General features: G+C 38.6%; 1 protein-coding gene across 1 annotated transcript in view; it reads left to right on the top strand.

The window, feature by feature from the left end:
• Positions 1 to 14387, top strand: part of STAB2 (stabilin 2) — a 922612-nt gene that overhangs the window by 301888 nt on the left and 606337 nt on the right. The gene's annotated exons all lie outside the window — the stretch shown is intronic.

Below are 14387 nucleotides of genomic sequence, written 5' to 3'. Positions count from 1 at the left end.
CTATTTAATAACTGACAGTGGTTTAGAATGCAATTCACTGTCTTCTGCTTATTATCTAACTCGTATTCATTGACATGATGGTTCAGAATATTCTTGTGGGCATAAGATACCCAATTTAGATACCCACAAGAAGTCTGTTTATTGTTTAAGTGCCACACATCTTGAAAAAGTTTGTATGTTCTGTGCTACTTTTAATCCAAGAGCCTCCTCAGATCAGAGAAATAAGTTGATTCTGAGAGGGATTCTACCTGCAGGGGCTCAACCCCCCTTCTAGTCTGACTACCTTGGATACAAAGAAGAGGCATCTGAAGTCCCATCCTCCCTGTCAGAGCCTTCCACTAAGAAAACCAAGAGTCCAGATCCTGGGTCCTTGGATCTGATTCCTACTTGACCAGCCTCAGATCCTATTTCTTCCTCTGATCCGATGGGTTTGGTTCTGTCAACCAGTTCTCCCATTTTGATAGCTTTGGATCCAAAGTCTTTGGATCTGGAAGCTAGGCCTTGTGTTATGGAGCCTACCATCCAGACAATCTCCCCGACTCTGCCAGAAAGGATTTTTCAAACTCCTTCTATGTCATCTAGACTGCCTTCTACCACTTCTTCCAGATCTTCCAGGAGTTTTTCCAAAATTGACATGGACAGAATGATGTAGAAGTTTCTTCAAGCTCAAATTCATTTGGGGATAATTCCAACTGCATTCCCTGTCAGATCAGTCTGCCTTTCTACCAGGAAAAGTCTTTCTCCTTCTCTGATCCAACCCTCAGCTTTGGAGTCCAGGGATCCAAGATCCCCAAGAGGCACTCTGTCAGATCTGAAGTCACATCATGTCTCTGATCCGACAATTGCCCTGACCAGCTCGGCTACATTGTCTTTGAGTCAGAGCAGGTGTCAGATCAGAGAGGTCTGCATTGGATCTGAGGGACAGGGCTCTGCTCAAATTGGCTTAAAGACATCCTTTTTCTTATGAGTCTCAGCCCTAGACAGCTTGGGCCTGATTCTATCTGGGAAGTACGGATCTGGGGATGCCTGTGGCTTTCCTTCCTTGACTGCTTTGGCTCCGAGGGGGGAATGCAGTGGTTTCCGTAGGTCCATATGCTTTCTAGGCTGTGGAAAGAGTGTTCTCAACAACTGGAGATACATCCTGTAGTATCTTGGCTCCTGACCCTGGTTATTCTTCTATCATGAGCTCATACCCCATCGTTTCTGTCCAGTCAGGTCAGCCAGTTCCAGAAGATCCCCAGTCATGTTCCCTCCCGGGCATCCTTCCTCTTTCAATACTCAGATCACACCACTGAGGAGGTCCCCCAGAAAAAGACATGTAAAAGGAGACACATAGACTCTCCTGTGGAGTCTGTCACAGAAGGCATGGATTCTGAGGAAGGTGAAGGATCCCTCAGATCTCAACCCAATGATGTTTCCTTTGGGGACATCATGGAAATTGTTAGGCACAGCCTTTGGGATTGGCCCATCTACATCTTGAGTGACTCTCCTGGCAGATGAGCTCATTGATCTAGTCTCCTGCCAGGCCTGGAAAGAACCAGACAGCATTTAACCAATTCCAAAATGACCTAACAAGATTCTGCCCCCACCTGCTGATCATCAGTACTGGAGCAAAGGTTTCCCAGTTGATGCCATGGTTGTGGCAGCAGCATTGAAAAAGGAGCTAGCACAACAGAGCTCCAGTGCCCATCCTCCGAACAAATAATCGAGAGAGATGGACAGGTTTGGGAAGTGCATTTACACCTCAGCTACTTTTGCCCTGAGGTCATTAAATTTTATGGCACATTTCACACATCTGCAAAGAGATTTGATTAAGGAATTATCAAATTCTTTTGCTGAGTCCATGCTGACAGAGAACTTCAAGAAGGTTTCTCCACAGCTGGTCACTCTTTCATCTATTGCCATTCTTTGATGAAGTTAATTTCCCATGCTGTGGAAGGCACCTCTTGAGCAGCTGGCTCAGGCATAGCTATGCAATATCATGCCTGGGTGAGGCTCTGTTATTTCTTGGAACCCTTTAAGGCAACTTTTATTAATGGCCCTTTTGGTGGTTCCTCCCTTATTGGACTGTCAGTTAAAGAAATGCTTACCTACAGTGAGCAAGAAGAAAAGACTTTGTCTGCCATCAGCATCAAGTTTTCAGCCCCATGGCATACCTTTTCTAGGAACCAATGAGGTGGTAAGAAAATGTGTTTCTGTAAGTTTCAGGGACCTGTCCCAGACACATGGGGAGATTCTTCTTTCAGAAGCAGAGGTGGAGATTTCAATGACAGATGCCTCACTCAGGTCAGACGAGGCCTGCAGAATCAGGGTTTTTAGGGTTCTTTTCCCAGCAAACCCTATCAGCACTCCTAAAGTGATGCCCTTCTGCTCTTCTGTTGAGGCAGTCAGGGGGACATTTTTTATTGCATACAGAAGCCTGGACAAAACTCGCAAGAAACAACTGTGTGCTAAATGTCATATCCAGAGGATATTTCACACCTTTTCCCTTCCCCTACAGGATCAAACAAGAAGCTCCCTGATGTCCCACCCAATCAGAAGGAGTCAGCAGCTCTAAAGGTTCAAAAGCAGCTTCAAAAATGAGTCATCCAAAAGGTTACAGACAAACAAGTAGGATTTGGAACTAACTCCTGCTTCATAGGTTCATAGATTAGTACTAGGCTAACTGCCCTTGTGGGCCATTTTAAGCCTAGCCAATTATCCCTTGTGAGACTCAAACCCCACACATTGTGTTTGTAAGGCAAACACCTTAACCATTTGGCCACCCTCCCAGCCCCCAACTTCTTTTTGGTGCCAAAGAAAATAGGGGACTAAAGACCAATCCTGGATCTAAACAGGTTGAATCAGTTTGCAAAGAAGTCCAAGTTTTGGATGGTTATGGTTCAGTCCATTCTACTGCTTCTGCTCAAGGATTATTGGATGTGCTGCATAGATTTCCAGGATGTGTACTATCACATAAAGATACACAGGCCCTCCAGGAAATTTCTGCACTTCCAGCTGGGAGCCAGTCATTACCAATTCAGAGCACTGCCCTTTGGACTCTCCATAGCCCCCAGGTGTTTACAAATGCATAGCGATGGTGGCAGCTCATTTGCAACTCCAAAGATTCCAGGTGTTTCCATACTTAGATGACTGGCTTCTAACTGCCCCAACCAGGTATAAACTGTTACAAGCCATAAACTATTTACTCTGTATCTCACAATCCTTAGGGGTTGCTATAAATTTTGCAAAAGTCAAAACTAGATCCATTTCAAAACATAGAGTTCATCGAGACTCAGCTGGACACTCAAGAAATAGTGGCGTACCCACCATTAAAAGGATCACAACTCTAAGAAGTCAGAAACAGGATATGTTGTCTTGCACCTCTCCTCCAGGGAGACTGGTTCTACAGGTATTAGGATCCATGGCAGCAACTATAGTCTTAGTCTCATTGGCCCGGTTCTTCATAAGAGTTCTACAGTGGACCTTAGTAGTTCAGTGGTCATTTCTATGCCAACTCCTTTCCATGCACGTGAAACTCACACCAATCTGAAAACTCCATGTGCAATGGTGGCTTCAGTGTCAAGACACCTAGACAGACTGTTTTCTCCCCCCCCCCCCCCCATCCAGCAGCCACAGTGACCACAGACACTTCCCAACTAGGGTGGGGAGCATTATCTAGAGAAGATGGTCCAAGGCAAGTGGTCCCCTACAGAGACCAATTGGCACATAAATGTTCTAGAGATGAGAGCAGTCCTTTAATCACTGCAAGCCTTTCAGAACAATCTTCCACTAGAGACTGTTGCTATTCACACAGACAACATATAAGCAGTCTGGTACATCAAGAAGCAAGGAGGAACCCTATCTTATCCATTGTACAGGGAGGCCATGAAGATCTGGGAATGGGCGATCTCTTTGGACTGCTTACTAGTTGCTACGCATATACCAGGGAAAACCATTGTGTTGGCAGACAGACTCAGCAAGTCTATTCTGGCTCCTCATGAGTGGTCCCTCAAGCAATCAGTAGTGAATATGATTTTCAGCCATTGGAGCCAGCCTTGCTGTGACCTATTTGCCTCTCCCCTGAACAAGTGCAGCAAGTTTTTGCTCTGATCCTTCTTCAGGGGGAGTCAACAAGGGATGCTTTAGTCCACAATTGGCCCCTGGGTCTCCTTTATGCTTAGCCTCCTCTTCCCCTAATCCCAAGATTTCTCCAGAAGGCAAGAAGGTCAAAGTGTTCAATTATCCTCATTGCCCCCTTCTGACCTTGCCAAGTGTGGTTCCCCTTCCTATGGACTAATATCAAGTATCCCCCTTAGATTTTGGAGCTCAATCAGGACCTCCTGTCTCACTCATCAGAATTCCAACACCCCAAGCTCCACACCCTCAAACTGACCACATGGTTTTGCCAGTTACACTGATAATTAGGCAGTCGAGGCTTGTTTCCCCAGTCAAGAATATTATTCTGGCTTCTCAGAAGTCTTCCACAAAGAAGGTTTACAAAAGTAAATTGAAGACATTTTCTATGTGGGCCAGCAAAGAGAACATTGATCCCTTTTCAGCATCTGTTCCTGACATTTTGCTTTTCCTTAGTCTCTTGTTTGACCAAGGAGTTTTTCTACAAGCAAGTTACAATTTGCAGCAGTATCAAAGTTTCATGAGGGGCATGGACATCTTTTCTTATGGGCCTCTAAGTTATGCAAAGCTTTCTTGAAAGGGAGTTTTCTCCTCCAACCTCCTATCAAAGAACCTTGTCTACCATGGGGTCTCACAGTAGTTTTACAGGGGTTAACACAGAAGCTCTTTGAACCATTAGGGACATGATTTAAGTTTCTTTCCTGGAAAACTATTCTGCTGGTAGCATTGACATCGGCAAAAAGTGTCTCTGAATTACAGGCTTTGTCTTTAAAACCCCCTGTATTATTTTCCACAAAGACAGAGTGTCTTTACATACTAACCCTTTTTTATGCCTAAGGTAGCCACTGAATCAAACCTTAATCAGTCCATCCAGCTGCCAGTATTCTTTCCTAAGTTTACAAACAGGGGTGAATACATGTTAACACCTGCTTGATGTCCATAGGGAGTAATGTTTTATCTTCACAGAACAAAACAGCATAGGAAATCTGACCAACTTTTTTGTCATACTCCCCTAATCATTTGGGTCAGGCAGTTTCTAAAATAATTTGGCCAAATGAATTACAGACTGTATTTCATTGATTTACCGCCAAGCAGGGTTGCCTTTATTCCAGCCATCCAAAGCGCATTCAGCCAGATCTGTGGCTATGTTCGGGGCTTTTTCTTCCAGATCTTCAGTTGAGGATATGTGTGCAGCAGCCACTTGGTCTGTTATTCATACCTTTGTTATTCATTCCAAGCTTGACATTATTTCTAGAAACAGAGCTACCTTTGGTTCAATGGTGCTCCGTCATGTTCTTTCATAAGGCCAACCAACAGCAATGTAGCTGGGAACTCTGACCCAGTGGTGAGGAAGAATGAAAGAAACAACATGAGATTTAAAAGTTATGTACTTACCATAGCTAGGTATCTGTGTTGTCTTCTTTCATTCTTCCACACCCCCCCCCCACACACACTATCCCCCTTCTTGTGTTCCTGGAAGAATTCTAGAAGAAGTTATAACCCATGGGTTCTATGTTTGAGCCTCTTTAGGTAAGCAAATTTCCTACCTTTCATTCCTTTTGGAACTAATTGTGGGATTTGTCTACATATATTACCTAAAAGTATTCTTTATATATGGTCAAATAGAGTCAGCAAACTCAATCTGAGGGCTTGGATGAAGCAGTGGGGGGTTATGGATAAAGGGAGGAGCTAGATGCTTGGATCCAAAGTCTAGGAGAGAGCGACCAAGTCTGATCCGAGGATAGGATCCTAGACCCAGTGGTGAGGAAGAATGAAAGAAGACAACATAGATACCTAGTTATGGTATGTATATAACTTATAATTAAGCACTATTTGTGTGAAATGTTTAATATAAAGCAGACTGTCATTTTTTAAAGGCGACATAACATATAAAATTGCATTAAAAGAATGACAGTTATGTATGATCCAGGTTTAACTTGTAAAAGTGTGAGTGTTACTACAATTATTTGATATCATTCCAATGATAACTTTTATATATGTAAAAAGTTATATTTTTTTATACTTTGCTTAATACATAGCAAGTCTTGCCTGGGTGCTATTGCATGTCAAGTATACTGTCAGTAGCACACTACTGGACAATTTTAAGAATGCAGGATATAACTTAACGTGCTTCTTTATGTCATTTGCTGCATCTTGTATTATATTTAGTATGCACGATATCAGAAATTGTACCACCTAATGTAAGTTTCATCATAATAATGAGTAAATTTTAATGAGATGAATAGTTTAACCTTTTAAACTTTAAATACAAATAAGTGACATTAATTTCATATATAGCTAAAATAATCAAACTCTAACATTTTAAAAAGGGAAATAGTAACCATTTGAAGTAGGAAATAAATAAATAAATGATTTACCTTGTAAAAAGTAATGTGCAGTGCCTGATCATAAGTATTGAAACACTAATTTAAATTACCATGAAATATATTGATTTTCATTTGTCCTTCAGTAGTTTAATGTTTTTATCTTTTATTAAGCAACCATCTCTTCTTGCATTTCTCTTCAAAGAAGTTGATAGAGTCTAGTCCATTTCTTCTGTTCTTTCTAGGATTTTATTGTTCTGTATAAAGTCCATTGCATCTTCCAAGGTGTTAAAAATCTTCTTTCCTTCAGGAAGGTGAATCCTTATTTTTGCTGGAAACAGGATTTGTGCTTTACTATTGTTTTTCTTTAGGCTTTTAACAAGTGGCACACATGCTTTTCTCTTGGACATCACTAATGTTGTCATTGTCAAATTTTATAGTATTTCATTTATTTTTAAATGGATAATTAGTCCATGCAGCATTTAAGACTAAAAATCTTTATCTTGACTTGAGAAAAATCTTGCGATCACTGACCTTGGTGAAGGTGTTTTTTTTTTTTAAGATGAGTTAGAAAGTGATCTGTATTCCCTTTCAATGCCAAAGGATAAAGCTTCAGGGAGGTTCAAAGTTTTGGGCGGTCAGGTATTAAGGAATTGAATCATACTGTCTCCCTCTTCTTTTTCAGGAATCCCATAAATCGTGATGTTATTCCTTCTAGATCTGTTCTCTAAGTCTTCTATTTTATCCTGGAAGAAGTTGTTTTGTTTCAGAAGAAATTCAGTGTTATTTTTATTTTGAAGTAATCTGCCATCAATTCAGACATTGCCTCTTCTATACTCGAGATTTGTGATGATTGTTGTTTAACAGATTCTCTCAGCACTTCAACTTGGTTTTTACGTTCCTTTTAATAATTGTCCATTTTGCTCTCTAATGTATCTGTCTTTACAGATAACTCATAGATAGACAGATAGATAGATAGATAGATAGATAGATAGATAGATAGACAGATAGATAGATAGATAGATAAACAAATACAGAAAAAAAGCCCATGCCTAATAACTAAATTGTAATCAGACTAACAAAATACTCAACCACCAAATGACAGAAAAACAAAACAACAAACTCTAGGCACCACTACAAATTAGTGCTTTCTTTCTTTTTAATCAGGAATTTTATCAGAAATAATTAAATTAAAACATTTACCATTATTTATACAACATTTAAACATACTACATGACTACACTTGGACATTTAAAAACAATGCAATGCGAATTGTTTTAAAATGCAGTTTAAAGCAATACCATCATTCGAACCTGGGTTAAACATTGCCAATGTGACTCTTGTACTTCCAAAAATTATTAAATCCCCACCCCTCAAATCAATAACTGGTTGTTTAGCAACTGAAAAGAGAAATTTCATGAAATTCTTGCACACTGAAGCATGTTTTCCTAAAGCATTTTTCAAATTGACATGTTTGATCGCATATAAATGCTCATAAATCCTTTCAGCCAAAGTTCTGATCATTTTACCCATGTAATAGGCCTGACAGGTTATACATGTGGCTAAATGCACAAGGCCTATATGTGTATCTACCTAAATACTGTATACCTTGCCACTATAAGCCAAATGAAAAAATATGTCAGTACTAATATATCTATACTTTCTACATGTTCCACAAGGAACAGTCCTGACTCTTTTTTGGAAGATACTATGCTACTACTAATTCTCCTTCATTCCAGTAATGTCTTCAAACATACACTTTTCTTAATAATAATTTTAGGACTTGTGCCTTAAATTTAAATTGCCTAGCACTATTTTCATTTTCCAAACAGTTTGTCTAAAATACTCAGTTTCATTAGCATAAGTAATGAAAAGAGCTTTATCCACATCTACTGGGTATGCAATATATCCTAAACTTTGGCAGCCCAAGAGTGTCCTTAGAATTGGTAAAAATTTACTTTCCTGTAAACAAAATCTAGTAAAGTGAAACGGTAGCCTCTATCAAGAAAACAAATTCCTTAGGTTTGTTACATTCCTCCAGGTGTATATCACCAAATCGAAACATGACATACCCGACCACCTAATCATTGACACATTAACATCGAACTATGAAAACTACAAACAGCCACTTCAGCAAAGTCTTTCCCCTGGGGAAAAAAATCACTTGGCTGACCAAAACCCAAACACTCTGTCAAATCATACGAAAGTGGGAGGGCTTCACCACCAACACCCCCCCGATGTGGGAGGCTCTGCCCCCCACATACCCCTAACTAAATATACCAACTCTGAGATCACTCTACAGTGGGGAAAATGGCAAGTCCCTGACTACAGCCAAGTGATTTTTTTCCCCTGGGAAACAATTTGCTGAAGTGGCTGTTCATAGTTTTCGTAGTTTGATCATTATGTGTCGATGTGTAGGTGTTTGGGTAAGTCACGTTTTGATTTGCTGATATAGACCCATTCCTCCAATAAAATGTCATCTGATGTTAATTAAAGTAAATGTAATGTAAAAATTAAAGTGAATGCTTTGGCCAGACACACTATTAACAATGATATTTTTTAATTTATTTTTATTTTATTTTATTTTACATTTGTTGACCGGGATAGTCCGACTGGATGCATGTCCATTTTCAGCAAAGGCCCGGGGAGAAAAGCTCCAAGGGTAAGCAGATACAGCATTACATAATACCAGCATTACATATTACAAACAGACTATTTACAGAGATTACATAAGTAAGCAAGTTAAACAAGTTCCACAGGTTACAGTTAATCCTGAGCACAAGTCAGGATTAAATTAAATTACACAGTAAACTGGTTAACAGATTTTTACACATTCTAGAGAGAGTTAGCCAGGCTTGATACATTGACATAGCCAGTTAAATGACAAATGTTGTTTGAGTCTAGTTTTAAATTGACCTAAGGTGGAAAGTAAGGTAATATCAGCTGGAAGAGAGTTCCAGGATCTACTTACAGAGTTTGCAAAGAGAGAATCACCGGCTGTGTTATTAATTTTGCTAGTCTGATTTAATAGTTTGTTAGAGGATCGAAGCGGTCTAGGATTGTTATAGGGGGTGATAATATTTTTAAGTGCAGGAGTATTGTCCAGATTATAGAGGATTTTATAGGCCATAATCAGTTGGTTATACTGGATTAGGCTGGGTAGTTCAAGCCACCCAAGCTGATTTAGATTGATGCAATGATGTGTCCTAAAAGGCAGCCCAGTGGCAAACCTGGCAATGTGGTTGTAGCAAACTGAGAGTTTGTTAAGGATAGTCTTGTTTAAATTCGAGAGTAGAGGGGATGCATACAGAAGGGTTGAAAGAAGGTGAGAGCGAGCTATGGCAATTTTAGCTGGAGGGGTTAGGAAGGCTTTTATTCTGTAAAGTGACCCTAGTTTTTTATTGATGGTTTTGATAGTTTGGTTAACATGTAGGTCAAATTTTAGATTATTGTCTATGATGACACCTAATAGTTTTGTAGATGGGTCAGTGGAGATTATTGTGCCATCATTTCATTTTATGGTAAAGGTGAAAGCGGTAGACCTACGTGTTGCTGAAAATAACAGCATTTTAGTTTTTTTGGGATTTAGGATCAGACGATGTTCAGAAAGCCAGTTTTCTATTGTATTAAAGCTGGTCTGGGTAGCTGACCATAACTCTACTGGAGATGTGGCTGAGCAAATCAGAGTAGAGTCATCAGCATATTGGATACAGCTGACTTTTGGGATGACAGTATAAAGGTCATTAATGAAGATGGAGAACAGCAAGGGCCCTAGTAGAGAGCCTTGTGGTACTCCAAGGGTGTTAGGTAGAAGGTTAGGCAGTTTGTTCTGCCAGAGGACAGCCTGCTGTCGACCATTCAGGTAGGATTGAAACCATTGGAGGGTTCCAGTATCTAGACAGAATGTTTGCAGGGTGTGGATTAAAAGTTGGTGATCAACCATATCGAATGCCTTGGAAAGCTCCAAAAAGAGGGCTGAGGATATATAATTATTGTTGCGATTATGGTTTATGGTGTTGGTAAAGGCTAGGAGGGCTGAAGTAGTACTGTGATGAGGACGGAAGCCATGCTGAGTGTCTGCATAAGGCGATTCTGGATTAGGTGGTGCATGAGTTGTCTATGAATACATTTTTCCATAATCTTTGCAAGTGGAGAGAGTATAGCTATTGGCCTATAATTAGAGAATTCAGTAGAGCTGCCTCCTTTGTGAAGTGGGATTACATAGGATATTTTCCAGATGGTGGAAATTTTAGCTTCTTCTATGGTTCGATTGATTAGTATTGAGACGGGGTAAGCAATAGCATCAGCTGATTTTTGTAGGTACTCGGCAGGGAGTTGATCAGCAGAAAGTGTAGGTAGTGGGTTTTAATTTTTTGATCAAGGTACGGATAAGTGAAGTGGTGACTGGTTGGAAGCTGAACGCGAGTAGGTTTCTAGGGGTGCTACTATCAGGACAAGGGGAGCTAGGAGGTAGTTGGCTAGCTAGGGCTTGAATTGTCTCAGTAAAGAATTGGTTAAAACTATCAGAAACATCTTCAGGGGTTTTATCAATAGTAGCAGCAGGGATTGGGGTTGAAGTTTGTCCAGGATGTAGTAGATTATTTAAACCTGCCCAAAACTTCTGAGGGTTATTTTGATTTACTGTCTGTAAATTACAGTAGCGTGGTTTTTTGTCTTGTAAAATTGATTTTTTGGTTTCGTTCCTGGATTGCCTGTATTTAATGTGATCTTGAGGGTCTTTAGAAGAACACCATAAAGCCCATGCTTTGTTTCTAAGGGTAATTTTGAGTTTAGACTCTATAGAAAGCCATGGCACAGTTTTTGCCTTGGTTCTCTTTGAATGAACAGGTGCATGCAAATCAAGGATCTCAAGGAATTTGTTGTTAAAGTATGCTACTACTTCCTCTAAGGGGAGGTGTTTTAGAATAGACCAATTACATGAGTTTAGTTCTTGTTGGAATTTGGCAGGGTCAAAGTTTTTATTGTTTCTAACCTTTGTGAGTAAGTGAGATATGGAACATGTCTTTAAATTTCTAGTTATAGGGAGAACATATGAGAGTATAAGAAGGGGGATCTATGGAACATCACTGAAGAGGTTGAATCTAAGTGGGTAGTAAGATTAAGGGCTGATAGAGGTCATGGATTAAATGAATATATACCCCTCCATCCTAAGTTAAAGTCTAGGCAGCTTTTTAGGGAAAAAATTGCTGTGGAATTGTTCATATGATAAATAACTGACTTCTTATTACAGGTTTGTATGTGTTTTGGAGAACATAAGTGGAAAATGTAAACATGTGCAGATATATTCTTTGCTTGTGACTGTAAATTGAAATGTCCTAAGTTAAAGTCCAGGCAACTTTTTAGGTAACATGTGCTGTGGAATTGTTTGTATGATAAATTACTGACTTCTTGTTACAGGCTTGTATGTGTTTTGGAGAACATAAGTGGGAAATGTAAATATGTGCAGATATATTCTGTGCTTGAGATTGCAAACTGAAATGTTATGGAAATTTGAATTACAACCTAGATATTTTATAAATAGGCTTTTAGAAGTGTATACATATACATTCAGTTTTCTAGTTTAGTTAATGGCATGTACCTTGTAGAATGTTGCTTTAAATTGAAAGTACTTGTTCACACCAGAACAATGTATTGGTTGGTTTTAATCATGTGTCTCAAGAGGATATTTAAACCTAGAGCTGTTTTTAAAATGTATTAGACATCCGAAGAAGTGTGGTTACCCACAAAACTGCTTGTGTGGAATAAAGATTTTTACACTGGATTCTACAGCCGTCTCCAAGTCCTGGTGTTTTGCTTTTTATTCTGGATCTGTTTTGTGCAGGACAAGTGATTTCTAAAGCTTTGGTGGCAGTTTTGTGTTATAGTTTCAAATAAATTTAACATTTTGTTTACCTGCAGCAATAGCAACATTGTTACTGCTAATATTGTGATAATAACTAACACATGGAGTAAGGATGGTGTTTGCTTACTTAAAGGTTACAGAGCACACTTTTGTAATGGGAAGGAACATCAGAGTATTGATGAACAAGTGACAATGCAGATTAAATATAATTCATGAAGTAAATTAAATCATGTTTTCAAGCTGTACACTAACTGTGGAACATCTTAAAATGTAAGATTCTAACTATCAAAAATAAAATGATATCATAACTTGATGAGAAATAGGGACTTAATTGTTTTACACCGAGTACTAATGCAAGGGTATTAATAAGGACATTAAATGATTTAAATAAATTGTTTAGGAAGTGGAAAGATGTTAAAATGATGGCATACAAAAGTAAAATATAACAAGTTGTTTAAGTTAAGCTAGGTGGTAAAAAGATGAATAAGAGAATAAAGAAAGGCTGATCAAATAAATGAAAGACAACCAAAATTCCTTTTAATAGAAAAGGTAAAAGTAAAGTGCAATCCATGGAAAGTATTACATATCAGAAAAGGATAGCTAGTGCTAGACCTCCAGTAGTAAATGTACGCACTGCTCATGTTACTGCAGCTTTGGGACTGAATGTAGAGAAAGAATAATTTGGGGGAGAAATCTGACATCAGTAATTTGATCCTGGAAGAACAAGACCTTAATGATATGCTAAGTAAATTTGTTTATAAGATATTGTCATGCAGCAATGGGCAATTTAATAAATGTCTCTAAACCACATGAGAACAGTTGGTTAACCCTCTGAAACTGATTTTTACAAAGGAGCAGCAAGAATGCAGAAATCCCAATGACTAAAACAGTATAGGTGTCTCATAATGGTATGGATAACCACAAGCTAATTTATCATCAAATATGATGTAAATTATGGAAAACACTGTACTTCAGAAATAGAAAAGTTACATGATTTAGGACAGCATTATTTTTGACAGCACACATCATTAAAAGTCACTCTACTGTAACATGTAACCAATATTTTTTATGATAACATAGCAAAAGAAATAGGTGACAAGTCAAGGGTGATGTCATATACATAGACTTTAGCATTTTGGAATGTGCACTACATCAAATATTACTGGATAAAATGGTCACAACACCAAATATTACTGGATAAAATGGTCACGTTACATTTATCTTACTAACGGGTAACATGAATTGCTAAATAACTCAGACAGAACTTGGCAACTTCAAACTGGCATTCACAGTGGTCACCTAAAGGGCTATAATAAAGTTGTTCTTCAGGGATCAACTCTTGGGCCATACTTATTTGGTTTATAGATAGTGGTCCTGGATATCTTTTACTGCCTATGTGCAGATGATTTTAAAACTGATTAAACAGTCACCTGATCATAACATTTTTTAGCATTGTTTAGATAACCGAAATAACATGGCCAGGTTGAACATGGTTGATAAAAAGAATAGGACAATATTTTATTTGACAGAGTTACAACTGACAGTATTTTTGTTTATAAGATGTAATACACATACAGAGTTTTGTATTAATGGCCGATAAGAATTTAAACTTTAAGGTACATTTGGATGGTATACTAAACGGCTGTCATGAGTCAACAGGATGCATCAGAAGATAAATTAAATTCAAAAGAACTAATAGTATGAAATCATCTTCCATAGCTGTTTAAACCAAAATTGGAATTTGATGGTATCTTCTGAACACAATTCTAGAACAACTACTTAAGGAAGATCAAAATAGTGTAGCCAACGTTTACAAAGCTCATTAAGGGTGTTGAGAGATTAGAGTATGAAGGATGATTAATTACTTGGCTTTGTTTTCAATAAATTAAAGAGGAGGACAATCTTCATCAAGTTTATACAATCACAAAAGACAAGTTAAAGTGGAACTGTTTAGGTTTTAAGTAAAAGTGCAGATGTCTTAGAAGTAAGGTTATTAAGAACAATGACTAACACAAATGAAACTGTAAACTGGTTTTCTTAAAGGGTTGTTTGGTGTTCGATTCCATTCCATGCATGAGTAAGAT

The sequence above is a fragment of the Protopterus annectens genome, chromosome 11.part0 (genome assembly GCF_019279795.1).
Source record: "Protopterus annectens isolate FY-2018-M chromosome 11.part0, PAN1.0, whole genome shotgun sequence".
NCBI lineage: Eukaryota > Metazoa > Chordata > Ceratodontiformes > Protopteridae > Protopterus > Protopterus annectens.
Note: the sequence above shows the minus strand (reverse complement) of the source record. Positions and strands in the feature narration are given on the sequence as shown.